A 27,041-nucleotide genomic window follows, 5' to 3' on the forward strand; every position below is an offset into this window, starting at 1 on the left:
ATCTATATTGTCCTCTGTGTCCACTCTTCTTGTCATTGTTTGTTCTAGTATAATGTGATCACTGTTTTTGTCCTTGTCACATGACCTGTAAATAGTGTCTCTGTATGTTTCTACTAACTTGTGTTTAACACCAACCTGCCAGAGGGTCTGCAGATGGAAATGAGCCCAAGGCTGTAATCTGGCATATTTACATTTGTTAAATGTTCATTAATATGTATTGCCCCTCTTTCTAAATGAAATAAATAAATAAATAAAATAAATAAAGTAAGGGATTACTATTGCAAAAAAGTAATTAGATTACTGTTACTTTCCCATAAGCACGCTGTGTTACTGCATTATTAAACTGTGATTTTGTTTGTGAGAGGCAATGATGTAAGTGTGTGCGGCGTGTGCAGATCAACAATGGATAATATACAGAGTGCGGGGAGAGTACAACCGTGCAGCGTTTAAAGCATGGAAGTACTGGCGTTACTTTGAGTTTGATTCCGTAAAAAGTGACAAAAGCATTAGCGTCCACTGTGCATGGGAAGAAAACTTCTTTTTACAGTGAAAAAAACCCTAAACTTCTGAGCAAATACCAAGCAAGCTGCCACGGGAATGTGAAATTCACAGAGAAACCCCGGATCCCCCCCCTGACATGACCGCTGAGGCACCAGGCAAACCTCCATTGCAGCAACATGCAACTTGCATTTGATAATATGGAGATTAACTGTAAATGAAAGATAGAAAAGGTGAAAAGAAAAAGCCGTATGCTCAGAATATAACTGCACATTTTCTTCCCTATAATTAAAACCCTGACAGGCTGTGAGTACAGCAAAGTTACAGTATTTCTACTCAAATCAGTGCAAACATCAAGTATTAGCCAATATTCACTTTGTTGGCTGCTATTGATCGTTCACCAGTGATGTCATTATCCAACAGCATGTTGAGAAATAGTCACAATTAACTAATCTGTACTGATAAGTGATCGTGGAGATGGATATCAGAGCCTAATTTTAGTGTTCCAGCATGATTTTTCATGTCCATTTTGTTGTGTTACCGTATGTCTGTGTGTGACATCTGTCCCATACTAGCCAGATGTTCAGAGATGGTAATGAAGAGCTGAAAGAGCTCCACATTTCAAACATTGTTATCGCCCCATAATACCTTCTAAAACATAACTAAAATGTGAATGTACATTTCAGCGTTTTAAGGTCAACTACAGCAGACTAACTTGAATAATTGGAGATTATGTATCAGAATTTCAGGAGCAGGACCACGCCTCCAAACACGCTCCTTCCAGCTGTCATCTATATAGGTTCCCCCAGTTCTGCAAGCTGCTCATTCTCGTTCACGTGCCCCACCGTCCCTCCCTCCTTGTTTTCAATTCTTTAACTTCTTCATTTCTATTTATTGCATGGGGATCTGCCAGGCCCGGGAGCCATTCGAGGCCTTCCCCATTTATGTCAAAGCATTCACTTTTACCTACTAAAACACTGTCAAACCTAAAATGAGGACGTGGGCCCAGCTACTGAAAAGCAACTAAAAGCTGCCACACAATGAATAAAGAGTGCGAGCTGCACGAAATTCACTACAAACAACCATCTAACTTGCCTGCATGGCTAGTGTTTCAGAAAATGCAGTTACAAGCTGTACTTTCAAACTTCTGTAATTAATACACATTCTCACAGAAAAATCCATCCATTTTCTTAACCACTTATCCAATTCAAGGTCCCGAGGGGGGTTGTGAGGTTGGGGAGACTATCACAGCTGACAAGGTACACCCTGAGGGTTGTGATCACAGCGCTGTGATAGACAAATTGGGCCCAATGGGTCTTCAAAAAGTTCCTTGTCAGAACATCAGCAACAGCGCCGTCAATTTTGAAGCTCATCCAGCCGATCCTCGGAGATGCTGTATTTATGAGAAACAGCCATGAAGTGTGTCCCATAGAATTAGACTGTACTTTTTTAAATTACGAAATAACACTGTCACGTTTCTGCAGCTCTTGAAGGTGTGTTCTCTCTTTAGTTCTTGTTACCTTGTCTGGTCTCTGTTGAGGTTGATTCCTGCTTATATTCAGATTATTAGGTAATCCAACCTTCTCTGTATCCTTGTGTGTCTTCATCTCTGTTTGTGATCCCTCAGTTTGTTGTTTCCTGGTTTATTTTGTGGCTTATTGTTCGCTGCGCCTCATTTTTAGGTTAACTTCCCCTTTTCAACTCATTATTTCAATGACTTCTGCTGTGTTTTCACCTGTTTTCTATCCCCTTTTTTCCTGTGTCTATTTATTGTCTATGTCTTTCCTTGCCCTTTGTTGCATCATCCCTTGTGGTTGTGTATTTCCTTGTTCCATGTTTCCCTGGAGATTCCTTATTTTTGGATCGTTTGTTCTTGCTCAGTTATTTTATGTTATTGTATTTTTGGAAGAGTTCAGCATTAAAGCTGCTTTTTGGAGTCTCCTGAGTCCTGCATTCGGGTCCAAATCGTGCCTGTCACATATCTGAACCCTGACAGATAACATATACACCACAGTTGCCTTCCAGTAAGTTCCTCATCCTCTGCAGGAACTTACTGAACCATGATTTGGGCTTGCAGCCTTAGTGAGCCCAAACCGACCAACCTGGTGATAAAGAAACAATACAGGGGAAATTGCCGGAGCTGGTTAGCAGTGACTGAATAACTAAGACTGTAAAATCAATCACATCTTGTGATGTCTGATTTACTCTAATAATCACCAAATAAACCAGGCGGACAGCCCAAGTATAGTCAGAGTGCAGGGAAACACGATGATAGCAGTTGGAAGCATCGGATCGCTTGCTTCTGAACATTTCTGAAAGGCTGTCTCACATCAGAAAAGATTTCTGTGTCACTGTAAAAGCACAGACAAATAATGTGCTTTGTAGCTGTTCACAGAAAGCTGATAGCCTAGTTACACTGCAAGTCTCTTATGTGTCCTTTTCAACATGGCAGGGTGTCATAAACTTGCTTTTATCGACTTCCAGAACACCGTTGGCCTCTTTGCCTTTCCACCAAAGACACGCCGTGCTCATCAGTCTCCTGGCTGTGTGGTCACAGCCGGCGGGACGCTGGGATTGATATAATTTCCTTCGGGATTAATAAAGTATTTCTGATTCTGATTCTGATGAAAATGAGGAACGAGGGCTTTGGTAAAGGTACATCTATAGCACAAACAATCGGGCACGGTGTTTCAGCGTGACATTTATCCACAGCTGACGTCGTTACACGGTCAGTAAACATTGACATTTATCACTGCATCAACATTAGCCTCGCACGTACGTCGGCGCTTTCTTTCCGGGTGTCGTATCTGAAAATCAGAGCCAGCTGGGTCAGCTGCTTCGCCGAGAACAAACCAATCGCAGATTTCTGAGCATGACTGGGGGTTAGATCTTAAATTTGATGATCCATCTTCAAAGAGAATGGTAATTCAGGACAGTCTGTGGAAGAGAGGCGGGGACAGCTGAGGCTCAGTCATCTCTCTGATCCTCTAACCGTGTATGCTGTATGTTCAGTGAGGCTGCTACTCGTTCCCCAAACTTTACACTCATGTCAGCTCATCCTGGTCAAAGTATCCAATTCTGGAGTCACTCAGTACATCAATACACCAACAGTCAGGATGGGGTCCATCCCTGCTGCCATTACAGCAGGACGAGCGACCGCATGATGAGGATGTCAGATGAAAGAGCGAGTGTAGGTATGTGAGTGAGGTTATCAAGCGGCTACCTTCTATCACAGACAGACGATTGAATTCTGCCCCCAAAGTCCAAACAGCTAATACACGTCCCTCTTTGGTTTCACCACCAAATTACTGCACCTACGGCAACACTCAGCTTTACACCTTTCCCACTTCACAGACCAAACCACAGTCCGACGCCTGACATCAATTCCGACCCCAAGAGGAAGTCCTGGTAATTAGAAAGTGATATTTTTGGCTTGTCTGAGCCCAGGACACATCGTGAAGGTGAGTAATTGGTATCATTGAGCGAACAGTGGGACAGATGAGTCAGGGATCGAGATCTATTAGTGGCCACTAATCAGACTCACACTGGGCTCTGGGAGGCAGCCAGCTGGATGAGTGCTGGCTTGCTGGCTCGGCTTTGTGCTGTGTCACAGAGCAGGGAAAACAGAGGAGAGCAAAAGCACTAAACATAAATACCAACAAACACGAGGCACGCAAATGGTTAAATCCTCCTATAATGGCAGTGCTTTTTTTGTGCTCACACTCGTTTTATCTGACTGTCACTCTTTTCAGTGTGAGGAAATCTCATTTAAAAAGGAAACTCTTCAGAATTAATGCATGCAACTCAAAACATCTGCAACTAGGGCAACCCTCGAGTCTTTGAAATCTGACAGGCATGATTCATTTATAAAATAAACACTGGGACAGAACATCAGCATCCCTGTGTATAAATATCAGTGACAGAGCCAGACGACTCCCGCAACAAAGACCAAATAAAAGATGATTCTTTTTAGCGTTTAGGTGGAGAGCAGAGAAAATAACCCGCAGGCTCTTTTCAGACACAACCAGCTTTAACCAAGGATTGTGCTAAATTAGGATGACTCACAATTAGAAACTATACTGGCATCAGTTTGTATTGTATGAATGACAACTTCTACTTAAAAATGCTCAAATTCTTCATCAGAACAAAAGCTTTGTTATGGAGAAAATCTACTAAGACTTTCTTACTTAAAGAGAAAGGCCTCCAGTCTATCCTTTGTAGACTAAAGATAAGAGCAGAAAGACACTGTATGCATATTTTACAACCCTGCGAAACATAAAAGTCAATTAAAATAAAATAAGTCTCGTTAACAAAGTTAGACGTGCATCTGAGGTGCTGAGAGTTCAAACGGTCAAAATCCTTCAGAATAAAATTCCGTTCAGAGGGTTTGAACACTTTGGTTGAGGCTTTTAGGGGTAACAATTTTAGCAGCAGTTCAGCCTTCAAAGGAAATTATTAGATGATTAATGGATCTGACTGCCCACTTCAAGCTGGCTCCAAAAGCGAGTCAATCCACTTACACTTCCAAGTTAATGGTTTTGATCTTTATGGCTAATTTCACCCTTCATGACAAATGCACAGAGACTAAAGTCTGCCGCTTAACTTCTATCATGACTTCATTTGAGGGGCGTGGCCACTTTCTGTGACGGGTGGGATTCGATAGCTGAGGTTGCTAAAGTTAAAACTATGAGTGAAAAAAACACTTTAGTTAAATAAAAATCAAAGATGATTGCCAGGGCTGTTCCCCCTGAGAAATGCCACCCATACGAAAAACAAACTGAAAGAAGCAAATCCACCGTGCAAACCAAACAAAGTTAAACTAAACTGACGTAGAAGCTCATCTGACTCTACAGATCCAACACATTTCACAAGCTATCGACTTTGACTTCGGTGAAGACCCATTAGGTGATCACTGTGCGTGAGTTTCACTAAACGACTTCACTGCTCGAGGAGGATTTTTATGAATTGTTGAAGGACAGACATCAAATGTCAAAGCGTGAGCTCACTGGTCTTTAGGCTGGATTAAAATCAAAACTAAATAAAAGTAAAAACTATAACAGCTAAGAGCCAACTGCATCTAATTTGTAATAAAACTAACCTAATATGTCTCTCTGTGCCCATAATTACATTAAAAGATCACATATGGGCTTCTGCATAGTATGAACCAAGACTGCTAGCATTAGCTGATAAATTAGCACTCCACCTTTTTGTCCAAACATGGCAACTTATTGTGCCATAAAAAACACAAACAGTCAAAAATGTTACACGTGAGGCTTCAAGACAAAATTTTGATTGTTAATAGGTAACAGCGTGATAGCTATGCGCATCTTTTATATACAGTCTGTGGATCTGATTTAGATTAACGCATCAACACCGAGCTGTTTGAGAGTATTGTTGAACGGATGTACCTAATAAAAAGGCTGGTGAGTGTACATTTATCCTGTCCATTGGACAGGACCCCAAGCTGGTTTGACCCAGCTCTTGTTGGCTTATTATTGTGCGTAATGTACTCCTTAGATTTAGACAGAAGGAAGAGTCCTGGGTGTTTTCCTCATGCAGGTGACCATGTTGGGAAACACTTTAAAATGTCTCAACTAGAACACTGAAACATCCAGTTTGATTTGTCAGAATGTGAAATACGGGACATCTTTTTGCTGTAGCGGTTGAGACACACACCACATATCATGAGAACAGTTTCCCTGCCAAACCTCGATTCCTCTGAGGCTCTCCTTCCCTAGACTGTCAAAAAATACAGAGCCCTGTCTATGAGCGAGTAGAAGGTTTATTTTAATTTGTAGTTCATAACCAGATGGTGCTCTTTATAAAAGTACTTTACTGAAAACGATCCTCTCCTGGTATAGCGTCTAAAAATATGCTCTGCCTGCAGATGGTGCACAAGCATGGTCTGCACATGAGCAGCTTCCTAACTGGCAACATGTTACATCAATGGCCATAAGTCAACGAGTGTGGAGAAAGTGGAGCGAGCCAGGCAATTAGCAAAACTGATGTGCTCTGAGGAAAAGTGAAGCAGGAGGGAAATCCACTAAGCTGAGGAGGCCATTTCAAAGAAATCAGTCTGTGTGCAGTAATGTCTGCATCTGCCTGCCTGCCAGTCTACATATGCATATTTTTGAATTTCAAAGCTCACAGTCGCTGATAATGAAGTAAATGCCAGTCAGACATATACAAATATTAATCAAATCCAGAAATAACCACGTGAAAAATCATCCTGACGCTTGTTTTTACCTGGTGAGACAGAACGTCTTCCATCTGTATACCAAAACGAAACCCAAAGTAGTTATTTTAAACCTGTGTAGCAGTGTAAAAGGGATGGAAGTAGCGATGTTTTTCTTTAATGGCCAGCAGGGGGCATCGTCTCTAGTTTCAAAAAAGCTTCGGACCATATAGAAGCGAGTGGAAATACACCCACCACCGCTCATCACCGATCTGTCGTCTCCCTAAACATATTCCTGAACGTTTTTGGCCTCAGCTGCTAGTTTTAAGTTTTATGAGGTTATTTTTGTTGGTTATGAGCATTTTTTGAGTCAGACAGGAGGACAAACCCTGTAGTTGTTGCGCTTTGAGAATGCAGTGTGCACCTCTTCATCATCACCTGACAGCAAAAACATTCAGCTCCATGCTTTCTAACAGGATTTTACTTGTTGTTCCACAGGGTGTGTACGTGTGTTTGTCACTGTAGGACTCTGTTGTGCATGGGGAGGGTACAATGAAGAGTGCAGGAGAGACAGATGAGACGTTTCATGAATATATAAAAACAGAAGGCGTTAGTCAAACTGTAACCCTCGAGGAAGAAAGTCAAGAGCCAGGCAAATGTTATGACTTAATGCTGTTTGAGCTATTCTGCTGATATCCACCCACTTACAGCCACTAATTATGGTGGCTACATGATTCAGTGTTGTCTGTGAGCGAGACTCTCCTGCTGGTTACTTTTTCTTTATTGTATGGGAAAAGAATTCCCACAGCAGCCGCAGCAGCAGCAGTAGTCGTAGCTCACTTGTGTTTTTTGTGTTCGGGCTACACATTATGCATTATAGAGCGTGGATATTGCTTCCACAGTGCACATTAACCCCATCTACACATCCTGTCGACGACAGCATAGCTCACTGGACACATGGGGACAATAGGACAATCACACTATGGCAAAAAAAAAAAAAAAATTCATGAACTGAAAAACCCAAACTGGTCTCACTTTACCATCTCAAACCCCCACAATGATTCAGTTCAGTGGCCTTGCAGCTCTCTTTCAGCTTCACTAATGCAGGCAGCCTCAGACAGACTGCAGTCTACCTCCGTCTCTGCTCGTTATCCCTGATCTCCTCCATGCTGTTCATGTCCCCCATCTCCACTTAGCCCTCTGCGTGTGAGGCTGACAGCTCAGTGGGCTCGGAGCCAGGGCCGATCATAGTGTCTGCTCCAGGTCAGCCTCCCTGTGGATATAGGGGCAACAACACCCTGATGGTCTGTCTAACAGGAGGCCGTGCCCCGGTGGCTCGGTGGGTCATGTTCCTGGAGCACTGTTGGTGTCACCTCTGACTTTCCTTCTTACATATTCGATGAGGTAGAGCTAATGACAGAAACAGATGCACGACTGGCAACTGAGCATGTCAACAAGCAGCAGCTGCTTCTGCACAGCAGCTGCATGGCTAAAGGCTTCAGTAATGTCTACATTGATTGGTGCTCGGTGCTTAGGCATCAATTACATGGCTGTCTGGAAGCGAGGCACTCACAGGTGATTGTGTAAATCAGAGCGGGAATCATCTTGAACTGTGTAGTGTCTGCATCAGTAGTGTCAGCACAGTGACTTTTCACCATAAGATAAAGCCTTCCTCATGACTGAAGTTTTTAATCAAACTTCACTCAGGCGGTTTTTGGTTTTCTGCGATTATTTTCAGCTGAGGAACAAAGCACAGTTGGTGCACTACTGCAGAGGCGTTTCCGGGACTTTTTAAACGAGTAACTCAATGAGGAGGAGCCCGATGGAAATGGGAATATTTGATCAAAACAGATACAGTGTAGAAAACTGTAGCTAAAAAGAAAGAAAACATTAGGTATGATTTTGGGTTTTATGTGCAGCTTGTGGCTTCATACAGATGTATTATAGGAAAAGCTGCACTGCCCAGAGAGTTTAAAGATCACTTTGTGTTAGTAACTATTTTATAAAGTGCACAAGAAGTATTTAAAAATTTCACGTAAAGTAAAAGACATATTCTTAAAGCAACAGCACTTTTTATTACATACATGATCATAACGATTATTTCATTCATGTGTTTATCACTTTAATGTTGCTTCTAGATGACTAGATATTCTTCTCATAACAATAAAGGATCATATATCAGTGGATTTATTTTAAAATGTGCAAAGTAGGAAGTAAATAATTAAATAAAAGTAAATAAATATAATTTTAATAACTAGTTTTAATAACTAGTATTGCTTCTTCTGGGTTGGGGGAGAGTATTTGTCTCGAGCTATGGTATTCAAATATCTGAGGGTCGCGTTTACGAGTGGATTGGCATTCACAGTAGCACAATACTAAGTTTAATGATTGGATGTAGATAGTTATTGAAAGAATAAGACTGCAGATCCAGCCACAGACAAGAGCTTCCTGCAAGGAAGGGTAAGGAACTCGGATATCTGGAGGGGTTTCTGCACCTTTGTGTCAAAAAGTTGGCATCTTGACCAGTATGTCTCCTAGATGTAGCTCTCAGGAGGTTTTTCAAACATGCACACCTAGGAGGAAACTCAGGGATAGACCCAGAAATCTACCTATGAACACCTCAGGATCCTCCAGGAGGAACTGGAGCACGGTGCTTAGCCTTCTACCACCACAACCAGATAAACAGAAGAAAAATGATGGATGGGTGGATGGATCGAACATGGATCGCGTACAAGTAGAAGTCAGCAGTATAGGATGAATAAGTTAGTTGAGAAAACAGACAAATGGACATTGAAAGTGTGGTAAAGTACTTCAATTAAAGCATTAAGTTACATTCCACCACTCTTCTTTTCCATGTTTTCAATCAATGACATTAGGCAATTTAAGATTAACATTACTCTACTCCAATGCATCCCCTCTGGAAACGCCCCCGCCGATGAATATTTCAGCAACAGTGTAGTGTAGTTTGGGCTTGAGCTGGCAAAGTCACAAAACCTGCATCTATAGAGTCAAATACCAGTCAAAGTGTATTAGGTCATTTTAAAATCCTCTTCCTGTAGAAGTTGTACTTCTACAACTACCTTTGCTGTTGAAGAATTTTCTGTAGATTGTGATTCAAGGTTCAGGAGAGCTATGGCCTCTGCCTGTATAAGTTTTCCAGATATGCAGTAGATCAAGCTACGTCATGCTGACATTAAAGCAACTGTTGGTTCCTTGTTGGCTTTAAAGGACAGATTCTGGCCAAATGTATCATAAACTTTATGTTTGTCAACTGACGCTCCTCGTTGTTTTACAGGTTGGCAATCTTGTAAGCGATTAATTTTTGAGGCAGAATCATAGTCCATGTGCTCACATGATCACAATAATATTTGAGAGCGTAGTCTTACAGACAAAAAGCCTGCCTGAAGTCCGAAGACACAGCTCCCAAGCACATCACATTTTTACTCTGAAAGTTCTGCCTGTTTATGTGTGAAAACTCAAAATGTGCAGGCTCTCCAGCAACTAATTGTGCCACATCCAATCATGCTTTTGTGCATTTATCTAAGCGTAGGCATTTTCAGACATCAAAGACGTTCATTTTTTAATTATTTATTTTTTTAGTCATGTGATAAAGCACACCTACATTTGAGTGACAGAATTATTGTTGATTATGTCCCTGGAAAACTTGCGTCCTGGTTCAGTTATTTGTTACTACAGACTCAGTGCCACTTAGTTGACCCATCCAGTGGTTTAATACTGTGGCTAATCTGAGTCTGCCAAATTAAGGTCGTCCATGACACAAGATCATCAGATCATCAGATCAACCAGCAGTAAATCAAAGTTCCTGCATTTCTTTTCCTTTTTGGAATGATTGCCTTTGTTTAAAAGCAGTCTAGTTGTTGCAGCTGTGAACCGAGGTCACTGCAGAATACATGAAAAACAGATTTGCTGGTGTGTAATTTAAAAGTTTCAACAATTTCCAGTGATTGCTGAAGAGACCTCAATATATGTAGGTATGTTAGTCCAGTGTTTCCCAGGTGGCAGATTTATACAGGCACACGGGCTTAAAATAATCATGAACGTCTGAATTTGCACAAATATTTTCTATACTTTGTGACATATCTTAGTGTACAATACAGGAAGTCTCTGTCTGTCTACTTGCTTTTCTTTCTACACCAACTCCTACAATATCAAAGGCTGAACAACCCAAAAACAGATACATTTTAGACTCATTAAGGTTCTTATCTATATCAGATATCATGACATTGTGATGTTGCCTAGCAACCACAAATCAACAGTCAAATGACCCATATTTAGAAAGAATTAACGTATAATATCTTAAAAATATATCATTTTCACTTCTAATGTACATCTCCAAAACTTACACTATATGACAACACCCTCAGGTTGCTTAGCAACCACCTAGCAATATATATGACCTGTTTTTTTTTTTTTGCCGCATGCACCTACAACACCTTATGAAAGCAACCTGTCCTTTTAATTCCATGGCAGATTTTTTCTTTATGTCCACAAACCTGAATTATACATAACATATTATAATGTCACCAAGTTGCCTAGCAACCACCTGGCAATGGGCAATGCCCATTTATGCAACTACAGCACCTTTTAAAAGCATTATATCATTTTCATTTCTGATCCAACTGCACAATCAGCTGGACGATATTGAGGATCTCTCCAGTAGCATCAGAGAGAGGTTAAGTTTAGCAAACTGATTGCGGGTGGCATCTCTGTCTCTGATCGATAGAATATAATGCTAAAGACAGTTGCCAAATACACCTGGGCAGCTGCTCAAGTTGAGCGTACGTGTGGGAAACGGTCAACGGTGTGGTAAGTCCATACTTTCCTCAAACATGTTGCTGTCTTCACTTCAGACTGCATTACTAATTGTTTGTTAAATGGCAGCTGTGCAGCTCCGGCGTGTGTGGTGGGAGTGTGGGCCCTTGTTTGTGCTTTAAGTCCCCACAGCCTCACTGTACATATGTTTGGCAATTCCCACTCAAACTTTGTTATGCACTTATGGTTTTGTTAGTGAATCTTTTCACAGCCTCCTGTGTTTAAAACCAAAAAAAGAACAATCTGACGCTACTGTACGTGGCAATAAAGTGAGGTTTTTCCCTGTTGTTGCAGAGAGAAAAAAGAAATAAATTTAACACCTCTGACAGAGTGTGAGGTCATCCTGCATTTGTGTGTGAGTCTGTGAGAATCTGTAAGACTGACGGGCCAGTTTACAGTAAACCATCAGAACCATCGGAGTCAGAATCAGCGCATGCAGCGAATGAGGAAAGTCAAAAATGTTGAGATTTTTTTTAAACTGCACACATTTAATTTTAATACCAAGTGTTTCATAACCCCCGAACACAAAGAAGAATTGCAGCTGTTTGAAAAGCTCCATCCGAACACGAGGATTTGTTTCTGATCTTGCAGCTATTTGTCAGACAGCCCCGACTCTCTGCTAAGTGCTACAGATCAAAGAAATCAGAAGGAAAGCGTCAGCAATGACTCTGATTAAAACTTCATTCGCTTTGCCTTTTCCTCTCCAGGCCAGCACAACTCCATTCCAAAATATTCCAACAAGAAAAAGGCCCCTGCAGTCTCGAGATGTACGAGGCTGATCTCGAAACCAGCATCAAAGTGAATTCTGAAGCCCCGTGCTCTGAGTCACCAGAAAAGAAAAATACAAACAGAGTGCTACATCCACTTCAAAAAGCTGAAGTCAAACTGGGAGTCAGAGGTGTTGCTCTCGTGAGGGTTGGTGCGCAAACTCGACACACCTCACAGAGGCAAAAGCGAAAAAGGAAATCTCTCAGATGAATCCTCAGATTGCAATGAAAGCATGTGTCAACCGCCCACCCTTCCGCCCACCCACCCCTCCAGCACGCTGCCTCTGTGACAAATACAAATTAATTTCACAAGAATGAATAATCAGTTCGCTTGTCCATTTGCATTTCAAGCAACCGCAGCGAGTCCCCTGAGCACGCTCAGAACGAATGATTATTAACTCGGCCCTCTTGAGAAGACATAAAGTGTTGGGGAGGAGAGAAGGGGGGGCTAAATGTGCCTTTTAAGAGCTGGTTTTTACATGTGAAGTCTTAGTGGGCAGTGTCCCACGCACTGCTGAACAGGTGCTCAAAGTGAGTGAGTGGGCTGCCGTCCACGTGAAGGTCAAGCCAGGTTAGCTGGTCCCCATACATGCACCGCTCACTTTGGTCTCCCCCGTTTCCTCCCCTCTGGCTGCTCCCTCTCTTTCCAGCTCTGATATCTCTTCTTTTTGCTTCTCTTGGGGGCTATGCAAAGAAGCCAGATAATCTTGGTGCATGCAGAGTGTTCTGCAGAGAGTGAGTGGCTGGATCACTAAAAGCGACAACACCCCCCACCCTCCCCAAAAAAATAAATAAAAATAAATCAGCTGGTGCATAATGTGGCAGTTTGAGCCGAAACAAATTGAATGAATGAAGGCAGCGTACCTGGCTCGTGGTCCTGTGCAGGTTGGTGTCCCCCTCTGGCCGAGGCTCTACATGGCACTGGTGGGTTTGTGTCTGCACGTGTGTGTGTGCTGTGTGTGTGTGTGTGTGTGTGTGTGTGTATATGTGTGTGTGATGAAGCAAAGAGAGAGAAGTGAGTGCTGTTGAGGAGACGGGGAGAGTGCACAGTGCAGTGTAGAAGATTGGAGGCTGGGTACTCAGTGTGTGCTAAGACAGAGCCTGTGCATCTCTCCCTCTCTCTCTCTCTCTCTGTGAGTATAATCCTTTCCACAGTCTACAGGGATGAGCTGCAAATGAACCAGCTCTAGCTCTCCCTCTCTCTCCCTCCACTTCCCTCTTGTTCTGTATCTCAGCTTTGCACATGAGCCCCGAGCAGAAATACCCTCCCCGTGCCTCCACCTTGCAGTAGATAAGCCAGAATTGCAGAGAGCAGTGCTGCCCTTAATGACTGCTACAACTCTATCTCCCCACTTGCTAAGGTTTTTAACGACGCCACCGCGCTCGTTTGTGTCGCAGTGACTCTGAGTGATTAGACCGTCTCTCCAGCTGTGCTATTTAGACATGCGTGTTTATTGTTTTTACGAGCACTTAGGACGCAGTAATACCTTCGGATGTCATTTTGGCGCTGACGCACTGATTTGAGTCGCGGCTTGTTTGTGAAGCGGCTTCAACTGCATTTGAAGTTTTGCGTACCCGTTTCTGGCAGCGCGTTGAGATACACTATGCAAATGTTGTGAGTGACTCAGACCGTCTTTTATCCCATCTGGAAAAGTCTGGCAGTGTATCAAGACAGGCTCCATGCTACGTGTTAGAGAGGGTACTGGCTACAGCGTTGGGTAATGATGTCTTGAGGTTAAACTTTCCAACTTTTTCATGTTGTCAGAGTTCAGTTTTCTAAAGTTAAAAGGGTCAGCTCAACCAAATGTAGAAAGGTTTGATGGAAGCAAAGGCAGCTTCCCTTCATTCTCATTTTGAAAGTTCAGTTCATGCTAATCGGCTAGCCCGTTTCCATCTCCCCGCTTCATATTTATCTGAGGAAATTATGCCATCTACCATCAGTTTGTTAGTGTGCAGTCCTATTTTGAATTAGCCATTCCAACCTCACGCACTGGTTTTGCACATTTTGAAGATTAAACATTCACATTTTTACCACAGTCATGTTGAATATTTTGAGCTAGAAGTTAAGTCTTATTTGGCTAACAAGCTAACAGCATTTAGCTTGGTCCAACAGCTTCATCCTGTAAATGTTATTGGTGCATTGCACAGATTTATCGCAAAGTAATAGCTACTAATAAAATATTAGAATTTCACTCAGAAAGAACTGAAGCTTGAAGTTCTTGGTGAACTGCACCACCTAGAAAACCATAACATTTGATAGTTAATCCATTGAAAAGAAGTCTTTTTGTCAGTCAACTTAGCAGAGGAGTGGCCTATCAGCCCGTTACTCATTTCTGTAACACCCTCAAGTTAGAGGCTCTGACGGTCTGTCAGACCACTGCCTTAATTGCAGCTGGAGAAGGTAGTTACATGAGCTTATGATCACAGTAGATCAAAACAAGGACTGAAGTCAACAGCAGCTAAATTAAAAACATGGAGATCAAGTGACTGTGCTGATGGTGTTCTTTGGATCGTACACATTTCTCTTCCGGCTCAAGATGATGCCAGAGAGTTCGATTTTGGTTTCATCTGGCCACAGCACTTTCTCCCGAGCCTTCTCTGGATCGTTTAACCTCCTAAGAACCGAACTCTTTCATGGCATGCATTTTTAATTTTTCTTTGCTATTTGGGTTGATTGGGACCTAAAGAATGTAATTTTTGTTTTTTGAGAAAAATGAGATCCACATATGAGGACATTTGTTTCAAATTTTGATAGAACAGTGGCAGTATAATGTCCTCGTAATGTAAAGTATTTTGGTCTAGACGTCCCAAAATGTGATGTCCACATATGTGGACGCCAGGTCCTAGGAGGTTAAAGGTGCCTTCTTGAGCGTGTGAATGTTGCAGATGCTGCAAGATTTCCATTCATTACCAATGCTGTTCTTAGTGACTGTGGTCACAGCTGTCTCCAGCCTCCAATAATCAAGCTCCTCCTGTGTACTTATGGGCTGATCCACCATTTTTTTTCCATGATCTTTCTCACCCTATAAGGCGAGATCTTGCATGGAGCTCCAGACTGAGGATGACTGATGGTCACTTTATATTTCTTCCACTTTCAAATTGGAAGAATTGGCAGTTATTACTGTCCCACCAAGCTTCTCTTGCTGATGGTCTTGTAGACCACTCCAGACTTGAGTAAGTCAACTATCTTGAGTAAGAGCTCAAGAGCCAGGATTCAAATACAGATTTCATTTAATGACATGCAAATAAATTTATAAGTTTGTATAAATGTATATATTTTTCTGGATTTTTGGTTGATTTTCTGTCTCTCTGCATTAAAAATAAACTACAGTAAAAATTAGAGACTGTTCATTTCTTTGTAAACGAGTATTAATTATTTTTTAATCATTTCCCCATCTGTATGTGGTATTATTTATATAATAAAGCATGAGTGTCTCCTTTCCTCTACACATGTGCAACCTCTGCCTTGTTTCCACCACACAATCCAATTCTGTGTCATAAAATTTTATATTTTCTAGTTTTCTTACTCCTCTGTGATAACAAGCTGAATATATTTGACTTTGAGACTGCTGGAGGGGAAAAATAAGACATTTGAAGATCATTAATATCAGTTCCAACCCCGCATAGTACACTATGAATTATATTTTACACCAACTGAGAGCAAGGCCTCATCACCCAAGAACAGTGTGGGATCTTACTAACGCTCCTGCAGCTGAATGAGGACCAATCCCTGCAGTGAAAATCCAATTTTAGAGCAGACACATTTTATATTGAGCTGTATAACATAAAGTCATAAGACTTTTTTAAAGACACATTACTGTAGACAGTTAAAGGTTTTAATGAGCAAGAGAACTTGATACTGATGTTACCATTATGATTTTTTAAAGATAAGTAGTAAAATGCCAAAATTAGGTTATAAACAAAGTACACCGCAGTTAAATAGATTTAATATTGCCACCGTGTTCCTGAGGTTTTGGGAAAATCTTCAAAACTAAGAATTCCAAAGTGAATTTACTAACTAATGCTTGAAAAGTAACACTTATGTAGTCCCACCCAGGGCTGGACTGGTAATCTGACTTTTGGGCTGATGGACTGGCCTGAAGGGCCTCTGCACCAAACAGTGACAGCAGTCCATTTGTTCATTTGCATTGTTGACACTGGAATACCCAATCATATCTCTTAATGCGACTGCACCCTCCCCTACCCTTCGCTGTGCGCTCGTGCACCATGAAGAAAAAGTTAAGCGTGGAAGAAGTGACCAAAAGGTGGAGCTGAAAAGCTGAGAGAAAACAACATAAAGAAACTAAAAATAAATGCAGCAGTTCTGAAGATGTGAGGAAGAGATGGAGGAAAATGAAATTAACACGGTAAGAAAATAGATGGAGGGACATAATTAGCAAGAGAGAGATTCAAGGTTTCAGGTAAAATGAACGGCACTGCTAACAGCTAAAGTGTATTGTCAGCTTATTACTGTGCAACTAAGGACAACAACCGTACCAACTTGATTAAAACATGTTTCAACATCTATAACGATACAAAAGCTTTAATGTTCATTTGTGAATGGCAGAGCGAACTGGACTTTCTGGAAGTGTTCCTGAGCCCATGCAGTGATTTCCATGTCAGAATCATGTCTGTTTTTAAAGCAGCCATAAAGATCACGAGCATCCAAAAACTATTTTCTGCATTGTCCCGTGCACACAGAAATGTCTCTAGATTCTTTGAATCTTTTGATTACGTAGATGTTGAGATATTCATAATTATATGTTGAAGATTTTTTTCCAAAATTGTTCCACAATTTGTAGATGCAGGTTTTTGTAGATTTGTGAATATCTGACCTTCCTTGCCTCTGAGAAACCCGGGCTCTCTAAGAAACTCTTTTTTATACCCAATCATGCCCGAGGGTTATACTATGAACCAAGTTCATCATGACTTTCTTTGTGTTTTTGGCTTGAAAAAACCTAAACCCCCAGTTAAAGCTAACTGTTATCCTGACTGTGATTATCAACTTTCCCTGTTAAGCTGGGCTCTCTGCTTCAGGCTCTGTGTGAGCTCACATAAAAACGGCTGTTTTGGAGGTATTATTTCTCACAAAATGATCCCTATGAGCGCCACCATCAGAGATGCTATCAGATGATAAAATGGTGATTAAAGATCTATAACGAAGCTAAAAAAAATCAAATAGTAAAATGCAACACTGTTGCAAATAAGACAAGAAATTAATGCTGCAGAAAATCGTTTATCACACATAGCGGTAAAATAAACTTTTTCATTCCAGGTAATTATTTTAGCACCGAGTGAGCTCTCAGTGCTGCTGTTTATTTCCAAGGTGAGCACCGCACATTAGGGCTCTTAAACTTTACACTGGACCCATTTAAACATTAAAGGTTAAAGTCTCACAGCCAAATAAAGAGATGTGGAAAGTATTTTAGTTGTTGGCAAATCAAAGTGAAATTAATTGAATTGATCGAACAGGTATTTATGGTGTGTGCTGTGTACTAGGAGCTGCATTTCCAGCAGTGTTAAAGAGACTCGGCAGAAGATTAGAATCAAGTATAAGACATTTTCTGCATCACTAAATTAATACACGCACGGTTTATGCCTCGTTCACTGGTTTTAGTACAGCTTAACTTGCCCATATAAAACATATTTCCCCAGCAGTGAATCTACACTTACAACACGCTGTGAATAAATGGACCAGTGAAAATGTGGCACTTCCAGCTGAGTTTAAACCGAAACTCGGAAAATATACTGCTCCCGACCAGGTTATGTGTTCGGCATAAGTTTCCATGGTGATTAAGGTAAAAAGAAAGCCACTTTTGTGACACAAAAAGCTCAGACTTTAAGCTCGACACAGCTCGCTCACCCTCAAATCTTACTTCGTAGTACATCCCTATGATCCTACTTTGTAGTACCATTTTCCAGTCTCTTATTGGCCCAGTCCATGTTGCTGCCATCAAATTCAAACTGAGTTAATATAGTTCATAAAATATTAAAATGTCTCCGTTTAAACATTTGTTTTCTGTGTTCTGTTTTGAATAAAATATGAGCGTATGAGATTTGCAAATCATTGCATTTTGTTTACATTTACACAGCATCCCAACTTTTATGGATATCTGGGCTGTAGGCCAATATTGCAGTTGTTCCACTGGCCTGGTCCACTAACATGCATGGCCCATGAAGTAAAATGAGTTTGATCCTGTTAATTCTCAGGACTGAAAGCCCATTTCAGATGGCTCTCTTCAAGCTCTTGGGCATTTTATACCGGAAATCACTGTGTGGGTTCAGGAACTCTTGAACATAAAAGCGTTGCAGCTGCATATATATTGATGACAAAAAAATAAGTAAAAGCAGAATAGGCCTTCTTTAAGCTGCTCAGGTATTTTTACACTAAATCCAGCTGTCGCGCCAGATGGAACGAGTTAAAGACATCTTCTCTTCACTGGCTGCAGATGTACTGCATGCTGCCTATTTATGTCAGTCACTTTCACTGCTATTCACTGCTGCAAGAGCAATCAGCAGCATAGAGAGCAAATTGGTCATGATGCTAAGATATGCCTTTTTCCTCTAGCTGGGCTTTCAGTTTGTCAGAGCTACATCCATCTGTATGTGTCTGTGTTTCTTTGCATGTTTAGACCAATTTCCTCTTCCTTCATGCCCACTCAAACGCTCCCGATTCCTAATTTAGCCCCAGAGTTTCTCCCCACCCACCCCCACACTCTCAGCCTACTCTGTGTGTATCCATGATGCTACAGACCTCCAACATGTCAAACCACTCGCTTCGCCGGGATGGCTGCAGGGTGGAAACTGGAGCCCGGCGGATTATGAGTACGTCAAATTGGCAGAATGTATTAGCGTCACGCCGATCACCATCACGTTTACCCTCACTGGTCAATTATCAAGATAGATAGCTCAAACAGATAATAGCCTGCAACGGCGCCTGCACCCATTTTCTGCTTAGTGGACAGTGGGGGATGAAGTGGGATGGTGAGGGGAAGGGAGAGGAAGGAAAGTAAACCCTGGTGTTGTTGTGATTGGAAGGAAATGTTACTTTCAGCAGAGCTAAAATCAGATCGGGCAGACAGGGATAGAAGAAGGGGAGAGGCAAAAAAAGAAGAGGAGGACCTATGGTGCTGCACGCTGCATTTGGATGCAGGCTGGGGGCCCGGGTGGCAGAAATATGGAGGGAGAGGCACACTTGTCATCCCAATGAAATCATTCTCCAAGGCTGCTGAGGAAAGCGAGGGCTGCACAGAAAAAGATGAGATCCTGTGAGTGTGTGTGTGTGTGTGTGCGTTTTGGGGGAGAGGGGTTGCAGCTGTGTTTATGTGCAAGACATGTAGTGAGACAAGTGGAAGAGACCGAGAAAATACAACCGAGAAACTGTTTGCTGATTACATCGCGGAGGCTTATAGGCATGCTTCCCCTCACACTTCTCCGTGTTTGAAGATCCAAATCTTAAATCAGCTCCCACACATGAACAAACAACATGAAATTCAGCAACAAACATCAAGCCCAGTGATCCAAAAACAAAAAGAAAATCTGCTGTTCAGTACAGTGAAAGTTGCACTCGACTAGTTTCAATGCAGGAGTGAAAGGGAAACAATTGCCTTAGATGTGATAATATTACACAACAATAAATGCATATGTAATAAAGTTCAAAAGGCTGTTGTCCATAACACAGACGATGATATGCGACGGTGGACGTTTTCAACCAGCTGAAGTGCATCTGCCAAAACTGCTTCCCAGGCTTCCTCATGCTTCATTATCCGTGTCCAAAATCCCTCCCAGTTTACTGTGTAGTGCGCTACATTCTGTTTCTATGTGCAAACTATGAGCAGATTCACTACTGTGGAAAATCTGACTGGTCCTGGCATGTATAGATTAATCCCCCCCCTCCAAAAAAGACCTAATCAGATGGGAGTCTAAGCCCTGCCAGACCTGACCCAAATAGACCGGAGCGAAGCAGAGCCAAAGTGACCCACATAGAGAGAATATACAAACACCAAAATCATCCATCAGTTAATTTGATTGATTAACGGGTGGCAGGGATTGAAAAGAGCAGTGACAGAAAGTCGTATCCCCATGTTTGCACTCAGATATCGACCACACTCTTAATTAATCTGATTCCATTCTGAACTCAACTCTCAGTTACTAAGAAAAAAAGAAAAGCATCATAACATGATTCACTTTTTTTTTTGCCATTTTTTTAAAGGTACTCTTTGGCCACAAGTCCAGACTCACTCGCAACAAGATCTATAACAATTAAGTCCTAGTAGGTTTGGATACCTAAACCTGTGGAACAATCATTACCTGTGGTCAAAAACATTTACAGGTCTGGGTCGAACTCCTTCCTCGTTTATTTATTTCATTACTTTTTTAATCAGACTAATTTTAAAGTTTCAGAAAATCCCCAGTAGAAATGCTCATGTCCTTTAAGTTTAATAATGCATTATTTATTTTAATAATTTTTAAGTAATCGAGATTACACTTAGCAATCAAAACATATACACAGTAATTATGGGTTTTGCTTTAATCACATAGCTCTATATACAAACACACATGGGAGAAAGTAGTAAAGCTATTTGCTGCTGGACCTGTTTTAACTATAAGAAAGTTATATTCTCTTTTCTTACACATCTGTATTCTCTCTAAAGGTCAGCAGGGGGCGACTCTACTTTCTATGAAGCAACCTGTGGCTCTTCAGCCGAATTCTGCTCGCAGCCATACATTAAAATGAGGGTTAACCATAACCTTACTAATACATATACTATATGTAATCATTTATCCTCCCAATCCCATTTACATCTGTTATCCACCTATCTGTTCCCCAACACCTGCGTGTGCTGCGCTTTAACTCCTGTTGTTTGATTGGAGGAGCTAAAATGGCTCTTGTGATGTTGACGGTTAGCGAGGCGAAAACATCTGTTTGCTTCTGTGACCCCAGCAAATACTTTCATGATACAGTACAGTCTAACTTGCTGGTTTCACGTCTTACTGACAACAAAATGATGTTTATTTTGTAATCCGGGCGCCACAGTAGTGCGATGGTTAGTGCTGTTGCCTCACAGCAAAAAGGTCCTGGGTTTGACTCCACCACGTGGTCACATGTCTACATGTCTTTTCCCACGCAGTTAGTGAGGTTAGGTTAAGTGGTGACTCTAATAGCCCTTTTCCACTAGTACCTGCTGGTCTCATTGTCTACTCTGTTTTGGTTGTTTTCCATTACAATGAAGTACCACCTTATGTGCAAAGGGTTGTTATAGAAATACAGTCCTGTGACGACATTTGTACGCAACACAACAATGGAGGACATGGAGGCGATGGTACCACCGCTCAGCATATGGCTTTTTTTAGACTCACGGACCACAGTGATGTTTTTTGTGTAGCCATTTCCGTTGTTGCCCGGTTTATGATTTTCGTGAAGGTCACACTCTCCTGACTCATCGAGTGATGTGACCGACCAGGCAATCAGTGGCGTGCAGTCTGTTGACTTAATCAGTAGAAGAAAAAGGAGGATTATACTTTGCTGTGGGATTGTCATCAGCCAATGAGCATGTAATATCACTCCATGTTTTGTTAGATCTCCTTGGTCATGTTACTGCTGAAAGCAGACCAGCTGAGAGACTCGCTGACATCCGAGCTTTTGTGAATTACTTCCTCTAGATGGATGCTGGTGACCAAAGGCTTTCTTTGGGTCATCTTGGCTCAAGAAGAACTAAACTCTTAGTGAGTTTGTGCTTTTAGGGAGAGTTGAAAAGATGTCACTGTGACGGAAAACACTTGTGTTTGATTATCTTGGTTTTATAATTGCCAGAATCGTCCAGCCTCATTCTTAACGTTTCATAAGGTAAAAAAAAACTGCATAAAGTTCGATCTAAAAGTAAATTAAAGTTCAAATGTTACATTAAAACTGCTCAAACAAGTACAGTTTACTCACTTTAAGTCATTGCTTATGTCAGAAAGTGCGCTACATGTTATAGATGTGAAGATTACAGTCATTTCACCGCATTTAGTTACAAAAACTCAACATCAGCCATCACTATTAATAAACCTGATGTGGTGAATGAATGAAAGAGAGAAAGATTTTACATCCAGCTTTTCCCCAGCTGAGGGAAATGACTTCCTGCTAGCTTTCCACACATGAAAAATAATTTCTAAGCTGTTTATATATGTATGGAAAAAGCCATTGGGCATCCTGTGACCTGCAATTCTGACTGCAGCAAATGCATCCAAGTGCCTCATTGCCCAGTCATCTCTGCCAGCTTGGACTGCAGTGGAAAAGTGAGAAACTCCGGTAAACCTTTACAAAGCACAAAATAAATGATGCCATTTCATGTTCATTTAGAACGTGAATGTGTACTTCCAAAAATAGTTTGAAACATAAGACAGAGCCATCCATCAGACGAAACCTGAAAGTTAGTGTCTGTGGACGAACATGAAGCTATGGTTAACTGAGCCAAAACAAACTTTGTTTATTACCTTAAGCAGCAGCATCTAATAAAACCTGGGAAGTGCTTACGGTCTCAGGCAGCTGTGAAATAAGAGCCCCAGAAAAGCAGCGAAGCACCGTGAAGCCACAGCAGTAAACTGAGGCGCTTCTGTCTGCTTCATCCTGCAGTACAGCATCATAACCTCAAATGTAAATCTGGCTGCAAATATTGACACTGAGAATAACGAGCAAAAGATTTGTGCTCACAACAGAAATCCACATAAACACCAGGACCAAAAAATTTCCCAACAGAACATTGTATTGTAACGGCAGGAGTGATGACATTCACCCATCAGTGGTTTTAATCTCTGTTTGATGTTTTCATTAAAAGAATTTAAAAGACTAAATGCTAAGAGGTTTCGGGACTTGGCTGTACCATAAATTAACCTGCAGCACAAGTCCCCAAATGATTAAAGGTGGATTCTGATAGGAAAAGAATTGCCTGCAGTTGCTAATCTGTGTGATTTATTTCAACAGATTTTCTTTTCTCAAAGCTGGAAGTACTGATTAGTTTTCTTATCAGGCGTTCGGCCTCATTCTTTATTATTTTTCTACTGAAAAATCTCTTTTTCACTTTATGTAACAGTCAAACTACTAGTTGTTTCTGACCAGCAGTAAAAAGAAAACTGGGTAAGACTCTCAGCCAAGATCATGGCTGAAGGGTAGGCTGGGGTGGCACTGACACTTCCCTGTTAAAACGCTGCTTTCAACCACAGGCTGGAGCCACACTGGGAATGACAGCGTCACCTTTTTTTCACAGACAGTGCACCATGTTAAGTACATCTATAGAATATGAAATATTACAGCCTGGAATGAAAGCTCTCGTTCTACTTGTAAATGCAAAACAATGCATAAACTTAAATGTGTCATTTGCCAGGTTCAAATGCTCCTTTGGTTCCTAAAAGCAAACAAACACAGAACAGTTCAAATCCTTTCAGCTCCAATAAAGTTATCAGTGTGGATGTTCTCTGTGCTTAACATCCATTTATCCATGAAAAAGCTGCTAGTTCCTAACTAAAGATGATAACTTGTAACTAACTCTGTATGTAAGCAACGAAGGAAGACAAGAGCACTGAGGAAATTCCAGGAGAGAGGCAGTTACTCCAGGAGAGCTGTAGAAGGTCCTTAACCCATCAGATCTGATATCTGCTCCTTTGTGCACTGCCAGAGCTGCAAAATGACCTCTAGCAGGACACTGGTGTGAATGTCTCTTGCCAAACCTGAGGGCTCGACCTCTTTTAGTGTTCACTGTGCTTATTGTCTGGCACCGTGGAGCCTGACTGCCATTTTCCACAGAATAACACAATTGGCAGAACTGTGTTTTTCACAGATGAGAGCAGGTTTAGAAAGGCTGTGAGGAAGACTTGGACCATCGTCGATGGTCCACGGAGGGACACAGATCTCTACAGGCTGGCCAACAGCACCCGACTGCCATCAGGTATCAGGATGAAATCCTTGGGCCGCTGTCAGACCCTACACTGATGCAGTGGGTTCCAGAACAGCCATGAGACATTATGTTTCGGTTCAACCGACACCTCTAGGTTTCACTTCTGACTGTCCTGGAGCTCAGCGATACCCTGATCAATATCTGACAGGAGATCCTCCAGCACAACATCCATCATCTCATTAGGAGCATTGTCAGGGATGGATACAAGCATGTAGGGCCACGTGAACTCCCGAATACCTGCGATGATATTTCGACAAAATGAACAAGTCTGCCAAATCTTTTATTTTTCACATTGATTTTCTAAGTATCTGTGAATTCAAACCTCTGTCGGTTTTCATCTTAATTTCCATCAAACGATGTGTCATTTTTTTCACTCCTAACCCATTACCCAGTCCATATCAGTATCCAACAACGTATCCAACGTCTTTTTCCCTTGAGATCTGATGTGTTTTCAAAGTGTTCCTTTAAGTTTTTGGGGCACTGTACGGTCATCTTTACCCGGTGGCTAGCTACAGCTATGTTTGGGATAATATAAACACACCAGCACAGTAAAGATTTAGGAAGAGGGTAACATAGCTCTCAATAAAAGTGATTGGCAAGAAGAAATTCCATCATGTGGCGAGAAAAAAAACCACTGAAAATGAGCTCAAATGCAGGTAAGAGAAAGTTGGTCAGGACAAAGTTAGTCAACATGACCCGATCCTAATCTTACCTCTTAGTTGGACAAAAAGTGATTCTTCTTCAAGGAGTTTAAATATTCGGTGCCCGGACCTTCATCAGTTTTCACAAACTTAGCTTAAAAACATGTTTGATTAGTGTTAGCTTTTTTTTTTATAAAGAGAGACAAAGCACTGCAACATTTAGCATTTTTTAAACAAACGAGCCTCTTTCAGCACACTTGGATCCAGAAACAGAGTCGATATGTCTTCATTTAACAAGCAGATATCATTTTAAAAGATTTAAATGCATTAGAGATTCTTTTTGTCGGTATTAACTCTTATGACAAAGTTTTCCAAGTCTGTCTTCTAAACTTTTTTATACCTCACAGCCTTTTTCTAATGATATCACCTCCTCCTCCCTCTGTCCTTCTCTAAGTCTCCTCTCCTCATTTCAGAAATCCATTATTCCAGAGGACAGAAGCTTTTCATTTCGCAGTCTGATCAGGGTTTAAGGAGGGCTACTCTATGTAATCAGCTAATGAGCAGCTCGTTAACTGTTGCTCACTGTAATTTAGTCATCAACGCTGCCGAGCGGTATTTGCAGCGTTTGCTTTCGGAGGACACGTGTCGGAGCTGTCACGCCAGCTTAAGAGATACCAAAGAGCAGAGGGAGATCTGAGCTGTCGTATAGCACATGTAGAAACACAAACTGCTCACAACAATTCCACATACAACCGCATGACGTGTGCAAGCAGATGGCGGCATCTAAGCAGGCTGTTTACACAGACTGGAAATATCTCAGAAGATAAAGTATTTCTTTAAAGTTAATCTGTTAAGATTTTCTTTACTCTTCTTTCTTCACAGACCGAGATACGGTGACCTGAGATCATCAATGTAGAGTTTGAGGTCTTTAGTTACCTGCCAGGTTCAAAGTCCATTTCATTTCCTCACTTGTGCAAACATGCCAGCATGTAATGTAAGAATGGAAATGGATTCGTAAATGAACACAATCCATTTCTGTGCTGCAAAGACTGGCACTGAAATGTTAGCTACAGCTGTGATGTTAAGCAAAGAGCCTCAGACTTCAGCTGCATTTTAAACACATTTTGATTACTGATGAATGTGGCTTAAAGTCTCAGATGGCTTTTAAATACATACAAATATTTGTATGAGCAAAGCTGAAACTGCCCATTTGATTGTTCTCGATTTCGACCTCTTTAAGAGTCAGTAGAACAGAAGAATTGTCCAACTACTGCATTAGTCATCAGGAAATTCTCTAATTAAGTGTCAGTGTCTGCTGGTTGTTCGTTAGTTTTACTCCACAACAACAATGCATAGCAGACAAATAGCAGTGCATCACCTTTCTGCAGAGTTGTACAGCAGTGTGTAGTCTTTATTTGTGCTTTTTTACTCCATACTATAATTTTCTGCTTTGTTTTCTCTACAAACACAAACTAACAAAAGCGCCATGTTATACCTTTAAACATATAGGTTAATATGCACAAATAAGCCAGCTGTAGTTGTAGCTGTAATTGTTATGTCATGTTTCAAAAAGCCGACATTTCTTGGATTGAGAGCTGCAGAAAACTTGAAACTATAAACTGTATATAAAAGATGGAAGTAGCCACCATGACATAAACCACTTGTTTGTAAACATCGGGCTGCACTAATAAAAATCATAATTTAGAAATTGTTTTATGTTCAATCAGACCTGAAGCTGTTACTGATGATTTTACAGTCTCTGTTAAGTGTTTACTGAGGTCATGAATCAAGGAAACTGAGAGAAGTTTTGACAGTGACTTCTTCACAACTAGATATCTTACTGAAAATGGAGGAGACGCCCCCTGCTGTCCATTAGAAATGTATTAAACTTTCAAATAAAATAAAAATGTTTTAACATGGAGTTTTTTGGTCAGAGTGGATGCCACTGAAACCAAGACCAAACTCATTCCTTTAATGACTTATCCTATGTGAAGCGTAGAATAACATCGTAATTTAAATAACTAATATCACATTATATACAATAAGATATGAATAGCTCATCAGCTTTACTGAGGTCACAAACCAAATGAGCGGTGGTTTCTTGTGTACTTCTCGGCAGTCAAACTTCCTTTATCAACCAGAGGATCTGCCCTCTGCTGGTGAGAGAAGGGAGGGTCAGGGCACCTATTTC

The 27,041-nt window shown here is 41.2% G+C and overlaps 1 protein-coding gene across 5 annotated transcripts in view; it reads right to left on the minus strand.

The window, feature by feature from the left end:
* Positions 1 to 27,041, minus strand: part of LOC146381146 (SRC kinase signaling inhibitor 1-like) — a 145,370-nt gene that overhangs the window by 105,263 nt on the left and 13,066 nt on the right. For 3 of the 5 annotated variants that reach the window (XM_084937077.1, XM_084937078.1, XM_084937076.1), the window contains exon 1: positions 13,138 to 13,356. The exons of the other annotated variants lie outside the window; for them this stretch is intronic. The gene's annotated coding sequence lies outside the window, so the exon portion shown is untranslated. Of the gene's footprint in view, positions 1 to 13,137; positions 13,357 to 27,041 lie in introns of those variants that run through there. 5 annotated transcript variants of the gene reach the window in all.

The sequence above is a fragment of the Perissodus microlepis genome, chromosome 8, assembly GCF_051167445.1.
Source record: "Perissodus microlepis isolate ML-2025 ecotype Zambia chromosome 8, ASM5116744v1, whole genome shotgun sequence".
Classification (NCBI taxonomy): Eukaryota; Metazoa; Chordata; class Actinopteri; order Cichliformes; family Cichlidae; genus Perissodus; species Perissodus microlepis.